We start from the raw sequence: 17,202 nt of genomic DNA on the forward strand, positions 1-17,202 counted from the left end.
CGTGAAAGAGCTTCGTTGAAGAGGGGCACGCATGTACACATTGCCACATAACCAGTGACCCAAGTTGGTCCGACGGTTGGTTTCGAACAATGTTCTCTCAGTACAGCAGCCCGATGCGCTACTCCTTCGAATACGGACTGCCCAGGTAGGCGGGCTAACGGTTAGATACAGTCGTAGATAGCTGGCCCCCGGAAAGTGCGTACCCGACGATTGCTAACGTGTCAAAACTTCCGCATAACGTGCATTGCATGCATGTTTAAGAACTACAGGTGGTCAAAATGAAAAATGAATCCCCCACGACGGCGTACCTCATAATAAGATCGTGGTTGTGGCATGTGAAACCCAAGAATATCCGCTTTTTTTTTTCAGACAAACGTGTACCGCGCAGTTACACGGACATGCTTGCACGCCGCAGACTGGGGAGTGTAATTTATAGCCCGCCACACCAGAAGCTCTCTAAAGAGGAGGCGAGAACTTGCAGACAACTATAAACAAACACTTTCCCACAGAGCCCAAGGTACCGTGTGGTTTGCGCCACACTTTACGAATACCACTGCAAATTCTGACACGCGCCAAACACCGCGTACCACGCAGTATGGGAATGCTACTCAAACATCGACGTCCCTTCTTTCTCCCAACGCTAACCGGAGCAGAGGGACACTCAGCCTCAGCTCTTATGACCAGCGTCAGTTCGTAAACAGGGAACGGGGGGGGGGGGGGGGGGTCAGGTCACACGGTTTCGTGAACTGTGGCGGCCACCCGCACAGTAGGCGACCGAATATCATCATCATCAGCAGCAGCATCATCATCACCACCATCATCATCATCCATTCTTCAGATGCCACAAAACTATCGCAAGCCACTAAGTGCGTCTGAAAGAGCTAGCTGGCGCTCTGTGATGAACGTGCACCTTTGTAGCGAGGGCGAAACTCCCGCCGCCGAACATTAACCGCGAAAACAGGCGAACGACAAAAAAAAATTAATAAGTTTGCTTTAAAACTAGCAGTGACCATAGTACTCATTCGCAAAAATTACGTAGCAGCCACGGTTCCGCGCCGATAGCGCCGTCGTGAGGTTGTAGTGTGACAGCATCGGTGGACCGTCTGCTGACGCTTTGGCACCGGCGAAGTGTAAGCATGTTCGCCAGGAGTACGAACACCGCTGTCACATGAAGTCGGCGCACAAGAAATCGGCGGCATTGCTGGGGTTGTACTCCTAGCGCGAGCGGTCGTTCGGCAAATGCAGATGCTTCGGAGCAATGCCACCTAGAGAGATTTGTAGAGTATAGCTGTGGCCACGACAGACACATGCGAGAGCTCTGCGAGAGGCTAGAGTGGCATAGGTTGGCGGGGATGCTCCTCGTTTTTTATGCGCATGGGGGGCTGCTCGGTGGAAACGTGCTGTGCATATAAATCTTAGCGCGGTAAGAAGGAGTGTAGTCCCAGGGACGGGTGAAAAGATGCATCTTAAAAGAGGAGGAAAAGCACTTCATCAAAAACGGCGTGCTGCGCAAGACAAACTTCGATGTGCCGGAAAGTGCTGCATCGAGCATGAGCAAATGCTCGAAGCGAGGCACTAAACTACGCGTTGTACGGTATGTCGGCGACGGGCCAGGAGCAGCGACAATCGATGCTCGAAGATAAGTGCGAAGGTTGTTACACACCGCCGTATCGACATCACACGTTCCCCGCCCCCTCCCATTCTCTCATTTCGTGTTCACAATGCCGCCAGGATATTTGCAGAGTTGCACAGCTGTGTGCGTGTGGTCGAAATTCGTGTGTAAATTTTGCACAGTTTCCCAGGCTAACTTCAAAGCATCACCTCACCGATGGCGGGCACGTATTGCATTTTTCAGGAAGCATATTTGGCCCTTTCAGGTCCCTACGTTTCATTTAGCAAGGTAATGCTTAGGAATCTGCAGCCGCTGCCCATGCACTGGATCTCATAGTTGCACACTTAGTGTGACCTTGAAAGTGATATAGCATTGGCATTGTTAAAAAAAAAGCATGAAGTGATTGAAAGCCAACCTTTAAAACCGCACCATGTCTTTGCCTCAATTACGCTAAAGGGATTGCTTTAAATAAGCGTACTTCTTTGTGATGAAACATCGAATTATTATGATCAGAAAAAGTACTTATATCTAGAAACAGCAGGCGCCATTTTACCGACCAATTATATTAGTTTTGGCTTTGCTGTCGCGTGCCGAGTTTTGTTCGCTTCTCCTGGTGCTTATTTGTCATGACCCAAGGTGACCGCCCTTGGTTTATTTATACCTGTTCCTCTCTGACACGCCTGAACTATGGCTATGCATCAAACAACGGAGGCAGTTTCCATCAGCTGCACGTTTGTACTTCCATTAGCCGCGTAATGTCACTTGATTCATTTTTATCTATTTCTCGCGTTTACATTTTGCCATAAATCGAGCTGATCCGACTTGTCTAGGTGAAAGACTGCGTGTTTCTGACACTTTATTACGTCTGACAGTTCTTTCCCTTCCCTGTACTTAACGTTTCTAAACACATCACAAACAGCAGCATTCATCAGACGATTCCACATGGCAATAAAACAGCGATAATATTCAAATTCTGGCTTAATGTAAAACTGCGCATTCCTAATAACCGGATATGCTAATTAGTTCAAAAGTGAGGGTTGGCCGGAACGCGCGGAGGCTGGACGCGCAGAACGGGCGAAGAGGAGTAACGTGTCGTTGGTGTGACGATACGTGACCGAAGGGAGAAGGGAACAAAGCGAGGAGCCTTGTATCGCTCCCTGAAACTCTCACAAGAGTGTGGACGTTATCTGTGGTGACTTCGCAGCGGCTACAGTGCGAGGCGCAAGTTCGCTATCGACGCCAGCGGTAGCCCCAATGACGCGGCCAGCAAGCGGGGAAGGGTTCTGTGTACGGCGAGGTTCGCAACAGCTAGACCGAACCGACAGCTGCCCGTCGCGAACGAAGGGGGGGGGGGGGGGCAGCGAGCGTGCTGTTGTCAAAAGCCTTTTCGATAGCGAAGTCGCGGCGCGGCAAACGACACTTCAACTGCGCTGCCGAGGAGAGAGAACGTTTTGTTGCGGACCGCGTTGTCGCGTTCCTGCCGCCTTTTCCGAAGGACAAGAGCGAGCGGCCGCTCCCGCCCCTTGTATCGGTGGCACGGTGCCAAGACTCGAGTGCGGCAGTGGCGGCCACGTTGGCGACCGCGAGTGCGTTCGGGACGGGTGAAAGCGAGCGGCTGTGTTGCCTGCGGTCTGGCGGGCTTTCTAAGTTTCTGCTGGCGACACCTGTGGATTGATTGCGCAGTCGCACCCGTTATGAAGCATGGACGCACTTCGTAGCTAGGTGAGTCCTTTGCTTCAAACCGAAGCGTAACGTGCCGCTGAGCTCTCTTGACGCACTAGCGCCGAGTCAAAATTGAACTCATTGCCAAATAATGGTGATCTACAAGAAGCGATATAGAGTCCTTTACGGTGCGCGTAAATGTTGGATTATTTATTTTCGTTCCGAATGCGACGCTGCAGCGCCAAATGTAGTCTCTAGTCAAAGCTACGAGGCACGCGTGCAACTTGTGCCCGTTGGTTAACGGTACGATTAGAACTGTGCAAAGATACTTTGCAATTGTATCACGATACGATACAAGATACTCGGGCAGGAAGTATTTGAAATAGATGCAGAACATACTACCGAAATTATTGTATCCGATATGGCACTTTCCATTTGTACCATAAGATACTTGGATACTTTCGCCAATTTCTCATTGCATGTCTATATAACGAAGCAGCAAATGTGTGAAAGCCACTAGACGCAAGGGAACCGCATTCTTGCATTCTTCAGACTTTGTAACAAAGCACCACAGAAGAGAAACTTCTATCACGACACTATAGCGGCATCCGAATTTGCGCGAACGATGCCGCACGCGTACGCAAGCACAGTACAGCTGCTACGAGCGAGTGTCATTGCACCGACGCAACCGAAAACAAGAAAATGATGGGAACGAGAGGCCGGCTGCCGCGCAGTCGTTCGCAGTTGTTTTTGTCGAGACGGCGCGAGCGCCACCGGGTGACTCTGGTCCACCAAAAGGGACGCGCAGACCACATCGCCTGCCCTCGCTGGAGGGCTCTGGCCGAAAGGTAAAAGAATGTCGCGGCCTTCATTGTGGCAGCAGTGTCAGCTTGAGAAGCGCAGTTCAGCCAACCTCTATAATTTGGCAGGTTGCGATTGCCGTAACTTGTATGTTAAAATACACGATGCATTCTTTCATGTATCCGAAATGCAGGTACTGATACACGTCTTGCAGGCGTATCATGGTGCAGATGCAAGGTACCCAAAGGGTATCTGAGATAGTTATCTGACACATGTATCTTCTGTACTGCCCAGCACTGGGTACGATACAACGATTTTCTTTAACGCTCTGCTCAAAGGTATGCATTACAATAAGAACGGTCAATTGTGCGATCAGAAAAAAAAAAGAAACAAAGAGAGGGAGAGAACAGCTTAGCACTTGTTAATTGTGCATACATCGAGAAGCTGCCGACAGATACAGGCTACTAGCGCACTGCTACGCGTGGCTGGTGTGATTCACTTCGCGTATATATATATATATATATATATATATATATATATATATATATATATATATATATATATATATATGCGCGCTGTTTTGCGTGCGATAGGGAGGAAAAGAATTCGGGAACTATGGTAAAGCGCCGAATTCACAGCGCGTACATGGGCGGCCTCGTTTCGTATGCAGTCTGCATACATTTATAGTGCATGTAAGCTTAAGTGAGAATGCGAAGAAACCGTTTTTTTTTTCAAGTTCGGTAACCGTGCAACACGTTCTGCTCAGCTTTTGCTTTCATAATCAAATTTTAGGGGGTTGAATCCGCAATCATGTTTATTAGGTGTTAGAAATGGCTCACGCGCTGGCGCTGCTGTACTGATCGCAAGAAAAAAACAAAGAAGGAAAACACTTAAACTTTAGAAATACTCAAAGCAGCAACAAAAAGGACACAGCTCTGCAATCCGCATCATAGAGCGATAGAAAAGACGAAAAGACCAACAGAGAAATATTATGCATAGAGAGGGAAGTTAGCCAGATGTAGTTTCGGTTCGCTACTCTGCACGAGGGTAAGGAATAGAGGAATCAGAAAAGTGCGGAAGTGCAGAGAGAGGGAAAGGAGAAGAATGCAAGGTAAACGCGTAAACCATGCAGCGGATGCAGGCGGCGCTCTTTTAGTCTATAAAGCTCGAAAGTGAATAACTTAACACTTTATATTACACTTTAAGTGACATTTTTAACCGTTCCCAGTCTGTCTCTTTTAATCATAGACGGAAAAAATACATCAAATATTATCGAATTTTTTGCGCTACGGATAACGTAGTGGTGTTACGCACAAAACCCTGATAAAGTTTAATGGTTCCGGAGGCGCTTTATATCTTTTAAAACTTTGCGTAATTCGCCAGTTTTGATCAACAGCTCGAGGTGAAAATTACATTGTAACCGTTATGCACAAAACGGGGATCTCTTCACATGAATATACGAAGTATAAATCCTAATTTGTGCAGCGCTGCCTGACTACATTATTGCTACGTTTGAATTGTACATGAATAGGAAAATCGTAATGACGTCGCAATTAAATCTTCCTTATTGCACCACCAACTAGCCATGCGAATGTTCGAAAAACGAAAGATAATCTAAGGAAAAGCTTCTTTCTCATATATGTGTACGTTTTGTAATAATGAGACGCGACGATTCAACCGCCGTCTTTATTCCAGAATAACGAGCTAGCACGCCGAAGACGAAGATGCGAAGCGATGGAGATCATTATGTACAGATGAGAAAGATGACATGACACGACATGAATGATCACACTAATTGTCCTCGTCGACGAAAGCGGCCAACCTGGCCGCAGATTAAGCTAGCGTGGAACACTGATGAAGGACTTGAGGCGGCAAACATGCACTCGATGCTTAGAATATGTATAATTTTGCTTGGACGTAAGGTCGGATAAAAACGATAGAGTTTGTCCCTTAAAGAAGTGCACTCACTCAGTGAAATCACCTGGTACTAGCAGTGACGTCACTTTGTGAGCACAGCCAGTTAGCCAACAAATAGATTTGTGATGAACAAGTCCGTGTAATATTTGCCAAGTCATATGGCGCGAAGTATAAATTTTTCTGAGCAGAAGTTCCTTGTTCTGAGCAGCAAGTTCGCAACATGCTCCTTTGCTGCTGGCTGTATGGGTCGGAAGTTTTATGCGTGAAAAGCATCAGGCGCTTTTTGTAATCTGTTCTGAGTTAGTGGCAGTGCCAAAAGTTGACATGAAATGCCAATACACTCAGGCGCCTCAATTGTCTTGTCTGTGCGCGGTCTTTATCGGTATAGAGAACGGAAATACGTCGTGCTTTCGATTAGTGCAACCATTTTGTTTGGTCGTGACAATGTGGATTAAATTCCTACGAATAATTGGCTCGGGCTGGCTGTCGATTCGGAGCCGACGTTGAAAGTGCGCATGCTTTTGCGGCGACAGTCAGCAAAAGCTGCTTTTTATGCTCGGGTGGTTTTCCACTCCGACAAGAAAAAAAAGTCGCAGTTTCGCCCGAAAGGCGAAGTATCGATTGTCATAGAAACTTAGTAGACATATATACGAAATAGAGATATTAGTTTTATCGGCCGTATAAATTTCGAAACATTCGTTTACTAGCTGTATCAACAAGCATCGTGTCAGCGCGCGCAAGCAAACATGAACACATCACACCCGATGAGCGCCGGTATTTCGCTGTCAAAACGCTGGTCGAAGCAATGAATGAATAAATGTATATAGTTTTGAGCGAGCAAGCGCAGCAGCTACAGCGAGCCAAGTGACCTTCGTGCGGTCTATTGATTCAAACCAAGAGCGGCGAGAGGACAGCGCGCACAAAGGCATCAGCCGTCTGCAAATCACTTCCAAATACTTGCGCGAGCGACCGCGCGAAGCACGCACGTGCTGGCGGAGTCGGAGCCGGCCCCTCCTCCCTTCCGCTCTGCCTGCCCGCTTTCCTCCGAGATTGAGCCGCGATCATCAGTTCCACTTGAGCCCGTTCGCTAAGATGCGCAGTTGCTGCCGGAGCACAATGACGCCCTCCCCCTCCCTACCTCTCTTCCCACCACTGCCTTTCGCGCGACGCCAGACGGCGCATATGTTTTCGATTGAGCCGCGATCGTCAGCTCCCTTCGCGTGTTTTCACTCACACATACAGCATACGACGCGCGGCGACGCTGTTATCGCACTTGGACTGTGTACGGAACATGACGGCGATGGCAACAATGCGGGTGGTGTGTGCATAGACTTGCTGTCGCAATAAAATTACCTCGGTTGTGTTTAATGGGCATCATCCTGCAACGTTGGCATTGCAGGATGATGCACCGTGGTAGCGCTGCGATTATGTCCATAGCCGCCCCATAATGTATTAGGGCTGTTTGGCATGGTTACACATATGTTCTGTGCCGCAATACCACGGTTCTGTTTTCTGTGCGAGGCGCGTGCCGATGCTCGGGTTTGGAACATATGTGGCGTGAATACAAATTTACGAAACGTGTTCGTGCGAGAACATGTTGGACGTCGGAGAGGGGATAAACATAAAAGTAATTACGTGTATTGCCTCGCTATCAAAGGTTTCTCAGGGGACTCTTTTATCCAAATTTTCACGTTTACCCTTGCCTACGCTGTCTGTCGTTGTCGTATCTTTTACTGACGAGCTATTGATTTAAAGGAAGGTTATCTGTATCCCGTCTCATAATCGCATTTTCCCGCACCTATGGCTGACACAGCGGAAGTTCAATACAGAAGGTATAGAAAGGATGGAGGGGTAGGCGAAACGCAAGCGTCTAGAGCATATGGCTAATAAAGAATCATGAGTGTCACTCAGTATATTTTACAGCGAAGTTGTTAGCCTCTGTTTCGTCGCCATCTCTCGCGGCACGTCCTCACGAAAAGAAAAACAAAGATACCTTCAGCGATTAAGAAATAAACTTGAACGATTGAAGCGAGAAGTGCATACATTATTTGGTATGAAGCATACAACATACAGCACAGCATTCGTTTCAATAAAGAGCAAGCAGAAAACAAGCATCGAAGCAACATCATTGATGACAATTCGAAGCACGTAGCGCTCCACGCATACGTTCCCCGGTAAAGATTGCTGTTGCGAAATCTGCCCTCGGCGACGACAGCTTGCCACGTGGGGAGTGACGTCCCTAGCCTTTCATATATAAAAAGAATCAACCTAGCCACCGATTTCGTTGTTGTTGCAGCACCGCTAATGGTAGATAACGCATACGAGGAGCGGCAAAAGAAAATGGAACGGCGATACGAGCAGCATCGGCGTGCTGCCAAAATTAGCATTACTCCCATTTAACACCGGTCACGTTATCAATCGTGGACATGGGGACCAAGAACAGTTGTAGTTCGCGTTCAGTTGCTATGCTTACATATAATGGTGGAACGATCAGGGTTGACGTTTGCGGTGGAACCGGAGCTCAAAACCTCAATGTATTTTTATCCTGTTTCCTAGTATCTATGTAGTGTTTGAGAGTAGGCAGCGAGCAGTCGGTCAAATACTGAGCATGGTTGCGCTCAAATGTGAGTAAAGCTAGAGCTGGCAGCCACGCTCCAGTGAGCAAGGACGGCTCCCCGCAAGGCCTCGTAGAAGTCGGGGTCGACGAGTCGCAGCCGGAGCCTGTAACCTTGTTGAGACGGAAATGGCTGTGCGGCTGGATGAGCCAGCTAATTTATTTATTTATTTATTTACTTATTTGTTTGTTTATTTCAGCATACCGTTGGCCCTCAAGCTCGTACAGGGGTGGTTCACAGTAAAAATATTAATACAAATCACTTGTACAGCGGTATATAAAGTGCGCAATTCAGTTTCTATATACAAGTATAGCACATAAATGCAATGTAACATCAGTGCAATTAGATAGTCAATCTTACCCATTTCAACAGCAATTGAAGTGCTACAGTAACGCAAGCAACACATCAGTCTTTAGTTAACACTGCATGAATATGGGCAAACAAACAATAACTGCTTTCTAAACCAATCAGTACATCCGTTCGTAGAGTATCGTCAGCACACCGATATTTATTTAACAGAACATGAAGATGCAAAAACTATATCAGCTTTGTAAACAAGGCTGCGAAAAATGTCCTTGAATTATGTGTGAAAATTTTCTAGAGAGCTACTTCGGAGCAGAGATAGTGGTAAATAATTCTATTGTCATTTTTTAAATGAATTTGCGTGTACATTCGTAGGCTCTTGAGAAACCTCAAACGTATGTTCATTTATTCCTCTGAGTATTCTTGCTCGGTGCTGTGTTAAGTATTGTGTCGTATCTATGTTTCGTTTATTTTTTAACAAGTAAAACAATTTTACCCAAGGCAGCTTTCGACGTTCTGCTAACGTGGAAGTTCTTTCGAAAGTTATTTCGAAAATGCTTTCTTGATTATTTTTCATGCGATACTAACGCCTGATATATATTTTTCTTGTTGCAATACGTGCCTTATACATCTGCAATAAAGATATAGATCTGTTCCCGTGGTGCAGATTCATTGGGAATCTCACATTGCACGCATCTGACGTATTGTTAACCGATGGTGCATATCTTTCTTTTTCCTTTTTTTTCTTTCGGTTTACGAAACACTGTACTTGTTTAATGTTAGACGAGTTACTGTTTGTTATAGTAAATGTTTTTCAGTATTCTTATATGTCGTAACACTTGTATAACGTTGGCGTTATGACGTATAACGTTCTTTTTCTGAATTTTCAATTGCTTTTTTATTGTAACCCCACTCCCCTCATTGAAGCTCCGGCGATTGAGGGTATTTACAATAAATAAATAAATAAATAAATAAATAATACACGTAACATTTCTCTTACTGACTCTGTTGAGGAGTATTTTGAAATAATGAACCTTAGCGTGCTTCCTCTGTACTCTCTCTAGTACTTTGAACAGCCCAATTTCGGAGGGGCCCCATGTAATGTTTGCATAATCCGAAGTTGGCCGTACATAGGTTAGGCACGTTGTTAGTTTAATCGGGGTGGTAGCAATTCCCGTCGTACGTGCCACAACCTTTTCTTCCGCTGCTGAGAAGGTGTTTTCAATACGTCTCTACCATTTTAAATTGCTTGATAAAATTACACTTAAGTATGTTTTTGCGTCAATAGTACAGAGGGTTAAAGCATACAGTATAGTCGTGAATGACGGCGTCTTTACTCTTATTTGTTACACCTAAAGCAATAGTTCTGGATTGGTTTATCTACATTTTCGAAGTAGCGCACCAGGTACTGACGACTGCAAGAGTGTCATTAAGTGCTTTCTGGGCACTCGCGTTGTATATAACTTCATAACTTATGCATTCATCTCCAAGAGGTTGCACCGTTGTGCTTATATCAATGTTACCTGTAGTGTCACTTATATAGTTGGAAAATAATATTGGAACTATGGCGTAGCCTTGCGGGACTCCTGAAGTAACTTGTAATCGATCCGAATTCTAACCATCTACTTCTACATATTGTGTTCTTCCTGTCAAGTAAACACTTATCTACTGCACAATGTTATAGTGGGGAGATGATGTCCGCCATATCGATGTAGAATACGTGGACGCCCTGCAACCGCGGAACGTCTGGCGCACCGCGTCAGTCTACGTCACTCTCGCATTGGTAGAGAGGGCGCGTCGACGCCGGCACGGCTGCTATCGGTCGTCCGGTGTCGCCGATTTGTGGGAAGCGGCGCGAAGAGGTAACCGCCGTGGCCAGGGTTTATTTTGGCCGGCCGTCTGTGGTGGCATGGGGATCGCGGGAGCTGCAGGTCGAGAGCGCTGGCGTGTTCTATTCTCGCCCTAACTGCACGCGAGCCGTCTTCATCATCACCTGCTCTGGAGGTGATAGTCGCGCCGATGCGGATTCTTTTTGCTTCGCGACTGCTTTGAATAAGGGTTGCGTCCACTTCATGCAAAGCAGTGCTGGTGCTCAAGTGGTCAGGTTAACTTCTACAGAGTACCCGCGCTCACTGTTGACGGCTCTTGAGGACGATTTGTTTTGAAGAAAAAAGAGAAATAAGAAATCTGCGAATGAAGCGAAAACCACCGAGAACTCAAAACCAAAGAAGGTTGAGGTGACGCCATATTTGCATGGCCTATCGCCACCTAACGGGTGTCACCACAAGGACTGGCATAATACTGGTGCTCTATTTTCAGTGAAGGCTCGCCAGGTTAGGCAAACGCCTTTCACAGGAAAAGAGAGAAGCGAATAATCGCTGCATCACTGTACGGCTGCGTGAACACGGCAACTATCTTCCTACGGGTACAGAAGGAAATATCTTCCTACGGGTACAGAAGCGACACCCCTGTCGTCTCAGAGGTGTAGCTGCAGCTCACACTTTTCGCGAGTAATGAGTGAAACAGACCGGAAAGGGATTTATGTGACACTCTAAGTATGAAAAACTGAGCACACAATTGTGTGTAAGTGAACCTCATTGGAAAACTCCTTGAATTTTTAAACCTCCCACGCTAAGCATGTGGTTATTGCTATTTATTTTTAAATATTTTCTTGATTGGTCCGTTTGGCGCTTGTGCGGCAGCGATCGGTGTGATTTTTTTCGAAATAACAACCTTGTATACTTCCGCGTTCGTCCAACTCCTGCAGGACAACTCCAATGTTTGTTCCGTGTCCTGCAGCTCGCGCTCGCGTCTTTTCATCTTGCTGGAACCATCATAGTTTCTCTGCGCCAGCTCGTGCAGCAGAACACCCTATATAAGGTGACCGCGGACCGAACTCCGTTGCACAATGATGACATAAATCTATCTATCTATCTATCTATCTATCTATCTATCTATCTATCTATCTATCTATCTATCTATCTATCTATCTATCTATCTATCTATCTATCTATCTATCTATCTATCTATCTATCTATCTATCTATCTATCTATCTATCTATCTATCTATCTATCTATCTATCTATCTGTCTTTCTGCCTGTCTCTTCATCTATCTATCTGTTTACCTCCTGTGAAGAAAATGCAATAACATCATTTCAAAGGGCAATAAAGTACTTACGATTTTCTTACTTCAGTAATCCCCCCCATATTAATATTTGGTGGAATAAAAATGCTCAAATCGTTATTACGCTATGGGAACGTTTTGTCTTAAATAAAGAAACGTCACTTCATTTGTATTTTTGCATGTATTCTAAGGCAGTATTCTCGGACGATCAGTTTCGAGGATACGCTATCACTTCAGCGAGATTTCGCGTCACTGCGTTCCTGGTACAAGGTCGAGCAAACTGTCCTGGCACTTAGACAAAGACCGCACTTAGACATAGACCTTTCAATTACAGTCACGCGGAGTCACGAGACAGTGACCGTATCTCCTTAATAATGCTCGTCGCCGAATGCCGTCCCCGACCGTTGACGGCCACTACTGGAGAGGCTGGCGCTGCTATCGCTATGACGTAGGAAGTGACACCGCGTGATGAGCGTTCGAGATTTTTCCGCACCTAACGCAGCTCGCTGTCTGTGGTGAATTGGAGCCTTGACTGCAGGGTTGCAGACAAACGTGTTTCATTCTCAAGACAGCAATATACCTGCGCACTCTTACAGCATGGTTCGGTGCCGCAGCGCCGGACGTATTCGACCGAGCCCTGTGTGGGACTTCACTCGTACTCCAAAACATAGCTCTAGCGGGGTGCTTGGGTGATAAAGTCACTGAAGCGAAATAGTATGTTGATCGTATGAGACAAGCAAGCAGTGCACACGGCGTATCGCAGACAAATACCATGCATGGAGGTGCATGAGACTTGCATGCGCACACACGGGGAAGCACCGGATTGAGGAGGAAAAAAATGTTAGCAGTTCAATTCCACGTATTACAAAATTACAGCAGTGACTCGCTAATGGGACTTGTCGCATAAGGCGTAAGGATTATTTGCAGTCGCTCATCTTGCACTCATGCAACGAATGATTCATTGAGAGGTCGATTTACACACACCACGCCTCAAGGTGTCAAGCATGGCTCAATGTGCTGCAAGTATGGCACTGACCCGTTAAAGTGACCTATTCGATGAACCTAATCAGTCAAAATTAACCTTGTTGGCCGCAATTAATATAATCCGAGTTAGTCTGAACTATGGTTAAGTGATGTAATAATATTTTTATTACCCATGTTAGTCTTTATTGGTCTCAAGTATTGTAATTGTAATATTAATTACGCGTAAATCATCTTAAATACCCTTAATTATTACTAACTAGCGTTCTTCAAATTAAGATAATAACTACAGATTAGGCTTAACTAACCTTAAGTATGCGTATTTTTAGTTGATTACGCCTAATTAACGACAAATTAATTAATGTTGACTAGTATAGGTAATTTATTTATGTATTAATCAGTCTCCATTCGGCTTCGTTACTCTTGATTAGCCATAGCGCTTTAACCGTCAATACCGAGCTGTACTAGGGGATTGTAACAAAATCGCACATATCGGTTGATAGGGAGGTCGCAGCCTAGACGGTGCATCATTTCCGTCAAAGAGGGAACAACTCCTGCAAATGAAGCCAGGTAATGAAGCCATTAAAGGTGTTTTCTCTCTATTTCTCTGTCTTCAAGGATGAGTCACTCGTTCAGCTCGATTTTGTGCAGCTTCCGCTGCCAAAGACGAGTTACGGTTGGCATTGAGGTAAAGCTGCCCTCAAAAGCAGTTTTAATATTTTATTTTGTTTGACAATTCTAACCAGAAATGAATAAAATAGTGAATTTGCAGAATGCGCGTGGCAGAAAAGGAATTATGACTACATAAGAAGATTTGGAAAATTTGGCACGCCTCTCTCAAAATTATTTGCTGGTTAAGGAGCTCAGGGGCCTTAGGTAGTCTTTATTAATTCTTTATTATTATTCTTTCAATAACTTTTATTACTCTTAATACATATTGAGTGCTCACTATATATAGTCATGATCATAAATCTTAGTAATTATACCTAGCCACAACGCATTGATATCTATACCCCAATAGGACCAAATGCATACCTATGTAGTGCATCGTGTCACGCGTTACAAACAGGGGACGAACATATTTAAGAGCGAAGTAAGCCTAGAATGCTTCCGTATTATTACAGTGGTGATAAGCCATCGTCCCGCGATAACCCTGCCAAAAGTGGCCAACCGCACTCACCGCGAAAAAATGTTATGAACAGTACTGCTATAGCGACAAAGTGGGTATAGGTAGTTTTATGAAAGGTCATGCGAACAGAATAACCAATATCAAAGCATCAGCTAGCTTACCTGCTAAAAACGTTTGCTGTCCTATACACCAAACTGGGATGTATACGCGAAAGATAGTTTTGCAGCCATGACGTGATGCATACAACGCCTAAACCATGCAAACACTCGGAATTAGCCCAGGATGAAACGTTAGGAATGCTGAAAACTTCGCAGCCGGCATCACTTGTTGTTGCTTTCCACGTCAAGTAGACATTCCAGTAAATGGCGCCAGGCTATGTCCTCGGGATGAATACTGTAGCAATGCAATATTTCCATGGTTGCTAATAACTTGGTTCTCTGCTCTTCTTTTTGTTTTGTCGTCGCGTACTGTATTTGTATTCTTTCTGTCTTTTTCGTTCTTTTTTTTATTTAGGAATTTTACCAAGCCGACGTTCAACAGAGGTAGTTGCCGCTGCTTTTCACTCAGCTGCGTCCACCACGTCCGATAAATACCCAACGCTGATCTCTTGTATTTGCACTCCCTTCCATTCGACTCGAATAAGCTGCGCACGAGGGAAAGAACTAACGATATTGTCGTCTATTGCTTGACGGCTCCACATCTTAAAGCCGCCGCGTTCTCATTTGCGCTAATTGCGTTCTCTCACCTATGCGAAACAACGCAAATACGATGTTCGCTGATGTCACGGAGATTTGCTCTCAGAAGCATGCATGTACGTGCATGTGTACCATCATTATTACTATGCGCGAGCCGTCGTAGTAGTTCAATGCCTATGACGCTCTCGCATTGAGCATCAAATCCACAAAACTTTGCTCCTGGCCGAGGCTACATACCGATGTGCGTGCAATGCTAGCAACCGCATCTACAGAACTTTCGGTGAGCACTAAAGCAAGACAGATGCACTAAAGCAAGACATGACATCCCTAAGCTCTAGCGCCGCATCCCATGCGTTGCCTCGAGAGCTAAACCTACCGATAAAGTACGCCAGACGCCCGAATCCCTCAGTCCTTCGCAACCACAGCCCGGCCACTCACCGTATTTTATGACGTGCCACGTGGATGCCGAGAACGTTTATCTCGCATATGTCCACGCTGCTGCTCATTACGATTTCCTTATTGCGCGGGAGGTTGTTGACCGCTACGGAAGCGCAGTTTTGTGCTACCATAAACTCCTTTCACCGCTAAGTTTCGTCACCTAGAAAGAACCTCTCGAGGCAAGGAGATTACTTCGTTTTACTGCGCCATATTGTTGGCTGTCGCACTAGTTAAACCCCTGAGATTGCAGTAAAGACAAGGTATAGCGGAGTTCCGCAAGTTTATCATTTCGATTACGCGAATTCTGAACTACGTTGCCTTTGTCACATCCGCAGTGAATTCTATTATCTAATCCTGGCTTTGCGAAGTTAGATAGCCTCTTGATAACCTAGTGCGTTTTACTTTCCCTCGTGGTGCGCCTTTCCCCTCCCAGCGCAGATGCACAGCACCGTGCAGGAGAGGCCCGCTCGCGTGTTTGGGACGCCGCCCAACACGTGCATTCCGGCGTAACATGAACATGTAGGCTCGTTCGGTGCGGCACCTTGAGCAAGATATGCGCGAACGTGGGAATGTTTTGAGCAGGTGAGTGGGCCAGAAGGGTAGGACGCACGGAGAGGCGTGCCAAAGTTTAGTACCAAGCACGGCGGACTGCTGCGGCCAGTGGAGCCATGGACTTAGGGGCCCCACCCACCTGCTTCCACGACGCTTTCCTTATGCAATGAACGTCTTTCAATTCAATTCGTACTAGGGTTACTGGGGCAAATTTGGGGCTACAGTTGTGCATTCACCGTCAAAAAGATAAGCAGTATGCAGTTTACTTGATTGTTTTTCTCACATTTGTCAATGCTAGTTTGCGGTCTTTAAGGCCCCTTTGCAGCCACATCTTGGCTACAGCTCTCGACCTGTTGTGACCATGCCAAAGTTTTCTTGGCGCTTTATTTAGCTATCACAGTACACTCAACGTCAACAATTCACTATAGAGGGTAAGAGAAGGGTATGTGAAGTAACACACTGCACAGTTGGATGTGATGAAACGTGTAGAGGTATCCGGTGAACATCCAAAGCAACTAGTGGCAACCGAGGAAAATCAAAAGCAACAACCTAATATAACGCATAGGTAACAAGCATAAAATGCTGGATCATGTAAATGTGAAGAATCACCGCAAGGAGCAGAAGACAGAGCGGTAATTAATGATGGCAACATAGTCTTTTAATCGATATCACTCTGAAATGGTGCGCGAAAAAATAAAAACAATTTCTGAACGTGCGTGTCGTGTACTTGCATTCTCTAACCCTGTTTGTGTGATCTATTCGTCGAGAGACGTGATGCAGTAGAAATATGTAGTTGTCCCTGTCTATGCCCGTTGTAGAAAAAAAAAATGTATTGTGAAACATTTCCAGTCTTAATTTCTCTCCCTTTTTCGGGCGTATCCCATCCAAGGCTTTCCTTCGCAAGGAACATGCTCAAATGCTGCCTGTAATTCGTAAGGGCAAACATTACGGCTAGATTCTAAGCCGTTCCTAGTTGTTTGATATCTTTTTTTAGCCACAGGTACCATACTGGACAAGCGTACTGAAGTAGTGGTCGAACAGTAATTTGTTACAGTAGCTGCTTAATTTCTATTGAAAAATGTCTTCTGTTTCATCGCACGAAACCTAAAGCTTTACAGGCTTTGGCCACGACGTAACGTGTAGTTACATGATAAAAGTATTACCATTCGCATAGGTATTTAAATTCGTTTACCGGCGTAATGTAGTGGCCATTTATAATACAACTAGGCTTATAATTTCTTTACGGGTAGATGACATCCATACAGTCTTCTAAAAAAATTATTTCAATCTTCCAAGTGTCGCACCACTGTACCACTTCGTCTAGGCCATGCAATAAAACGCCGTCAATTATCTTTCGCATTAACCTATGTGA

At 45.5% G+C, this 17,202-nt stretch overlaps 1 protein-coding gene across 1 annotated transcript in view; it reads left to right on the forward strand.

Annotated features, from left to right (window-relative positions):
* Nucleotides 1-3,027: 3,027 nt before the first annotated feature.
* LOC142573022 (monocarboxylate transporter 12-like) overlaps nucleotides 3,028-17,202 on the forward strand; it is a 158,298-nt gene continuing 144,123 nt past the window's right edge. The window contains exon 1 of the mRNA XM_075682516.1: nucleotides 3,028-3,334. The gene's annotated coding sequence lies outside the window, so the exon portion shown is untranslated. The remainder of the gene's footprint in view (nucleotides 3,335-17,202) is intronic.

Source organism: Dermacentor variabilis, chromosome 2 (assembly GCF_050947875.1).
Source record: "Dermacentor variabilis isolate Ectoservices chromosome 2, ASM5094787v1, whole genome shotgun sequence".
NCBI lineage: Eukaryota > Metazoa > Arthropoda > Arachnida > Ixodida > Ixodidae > Dermacentor > Dermacentor variabilis.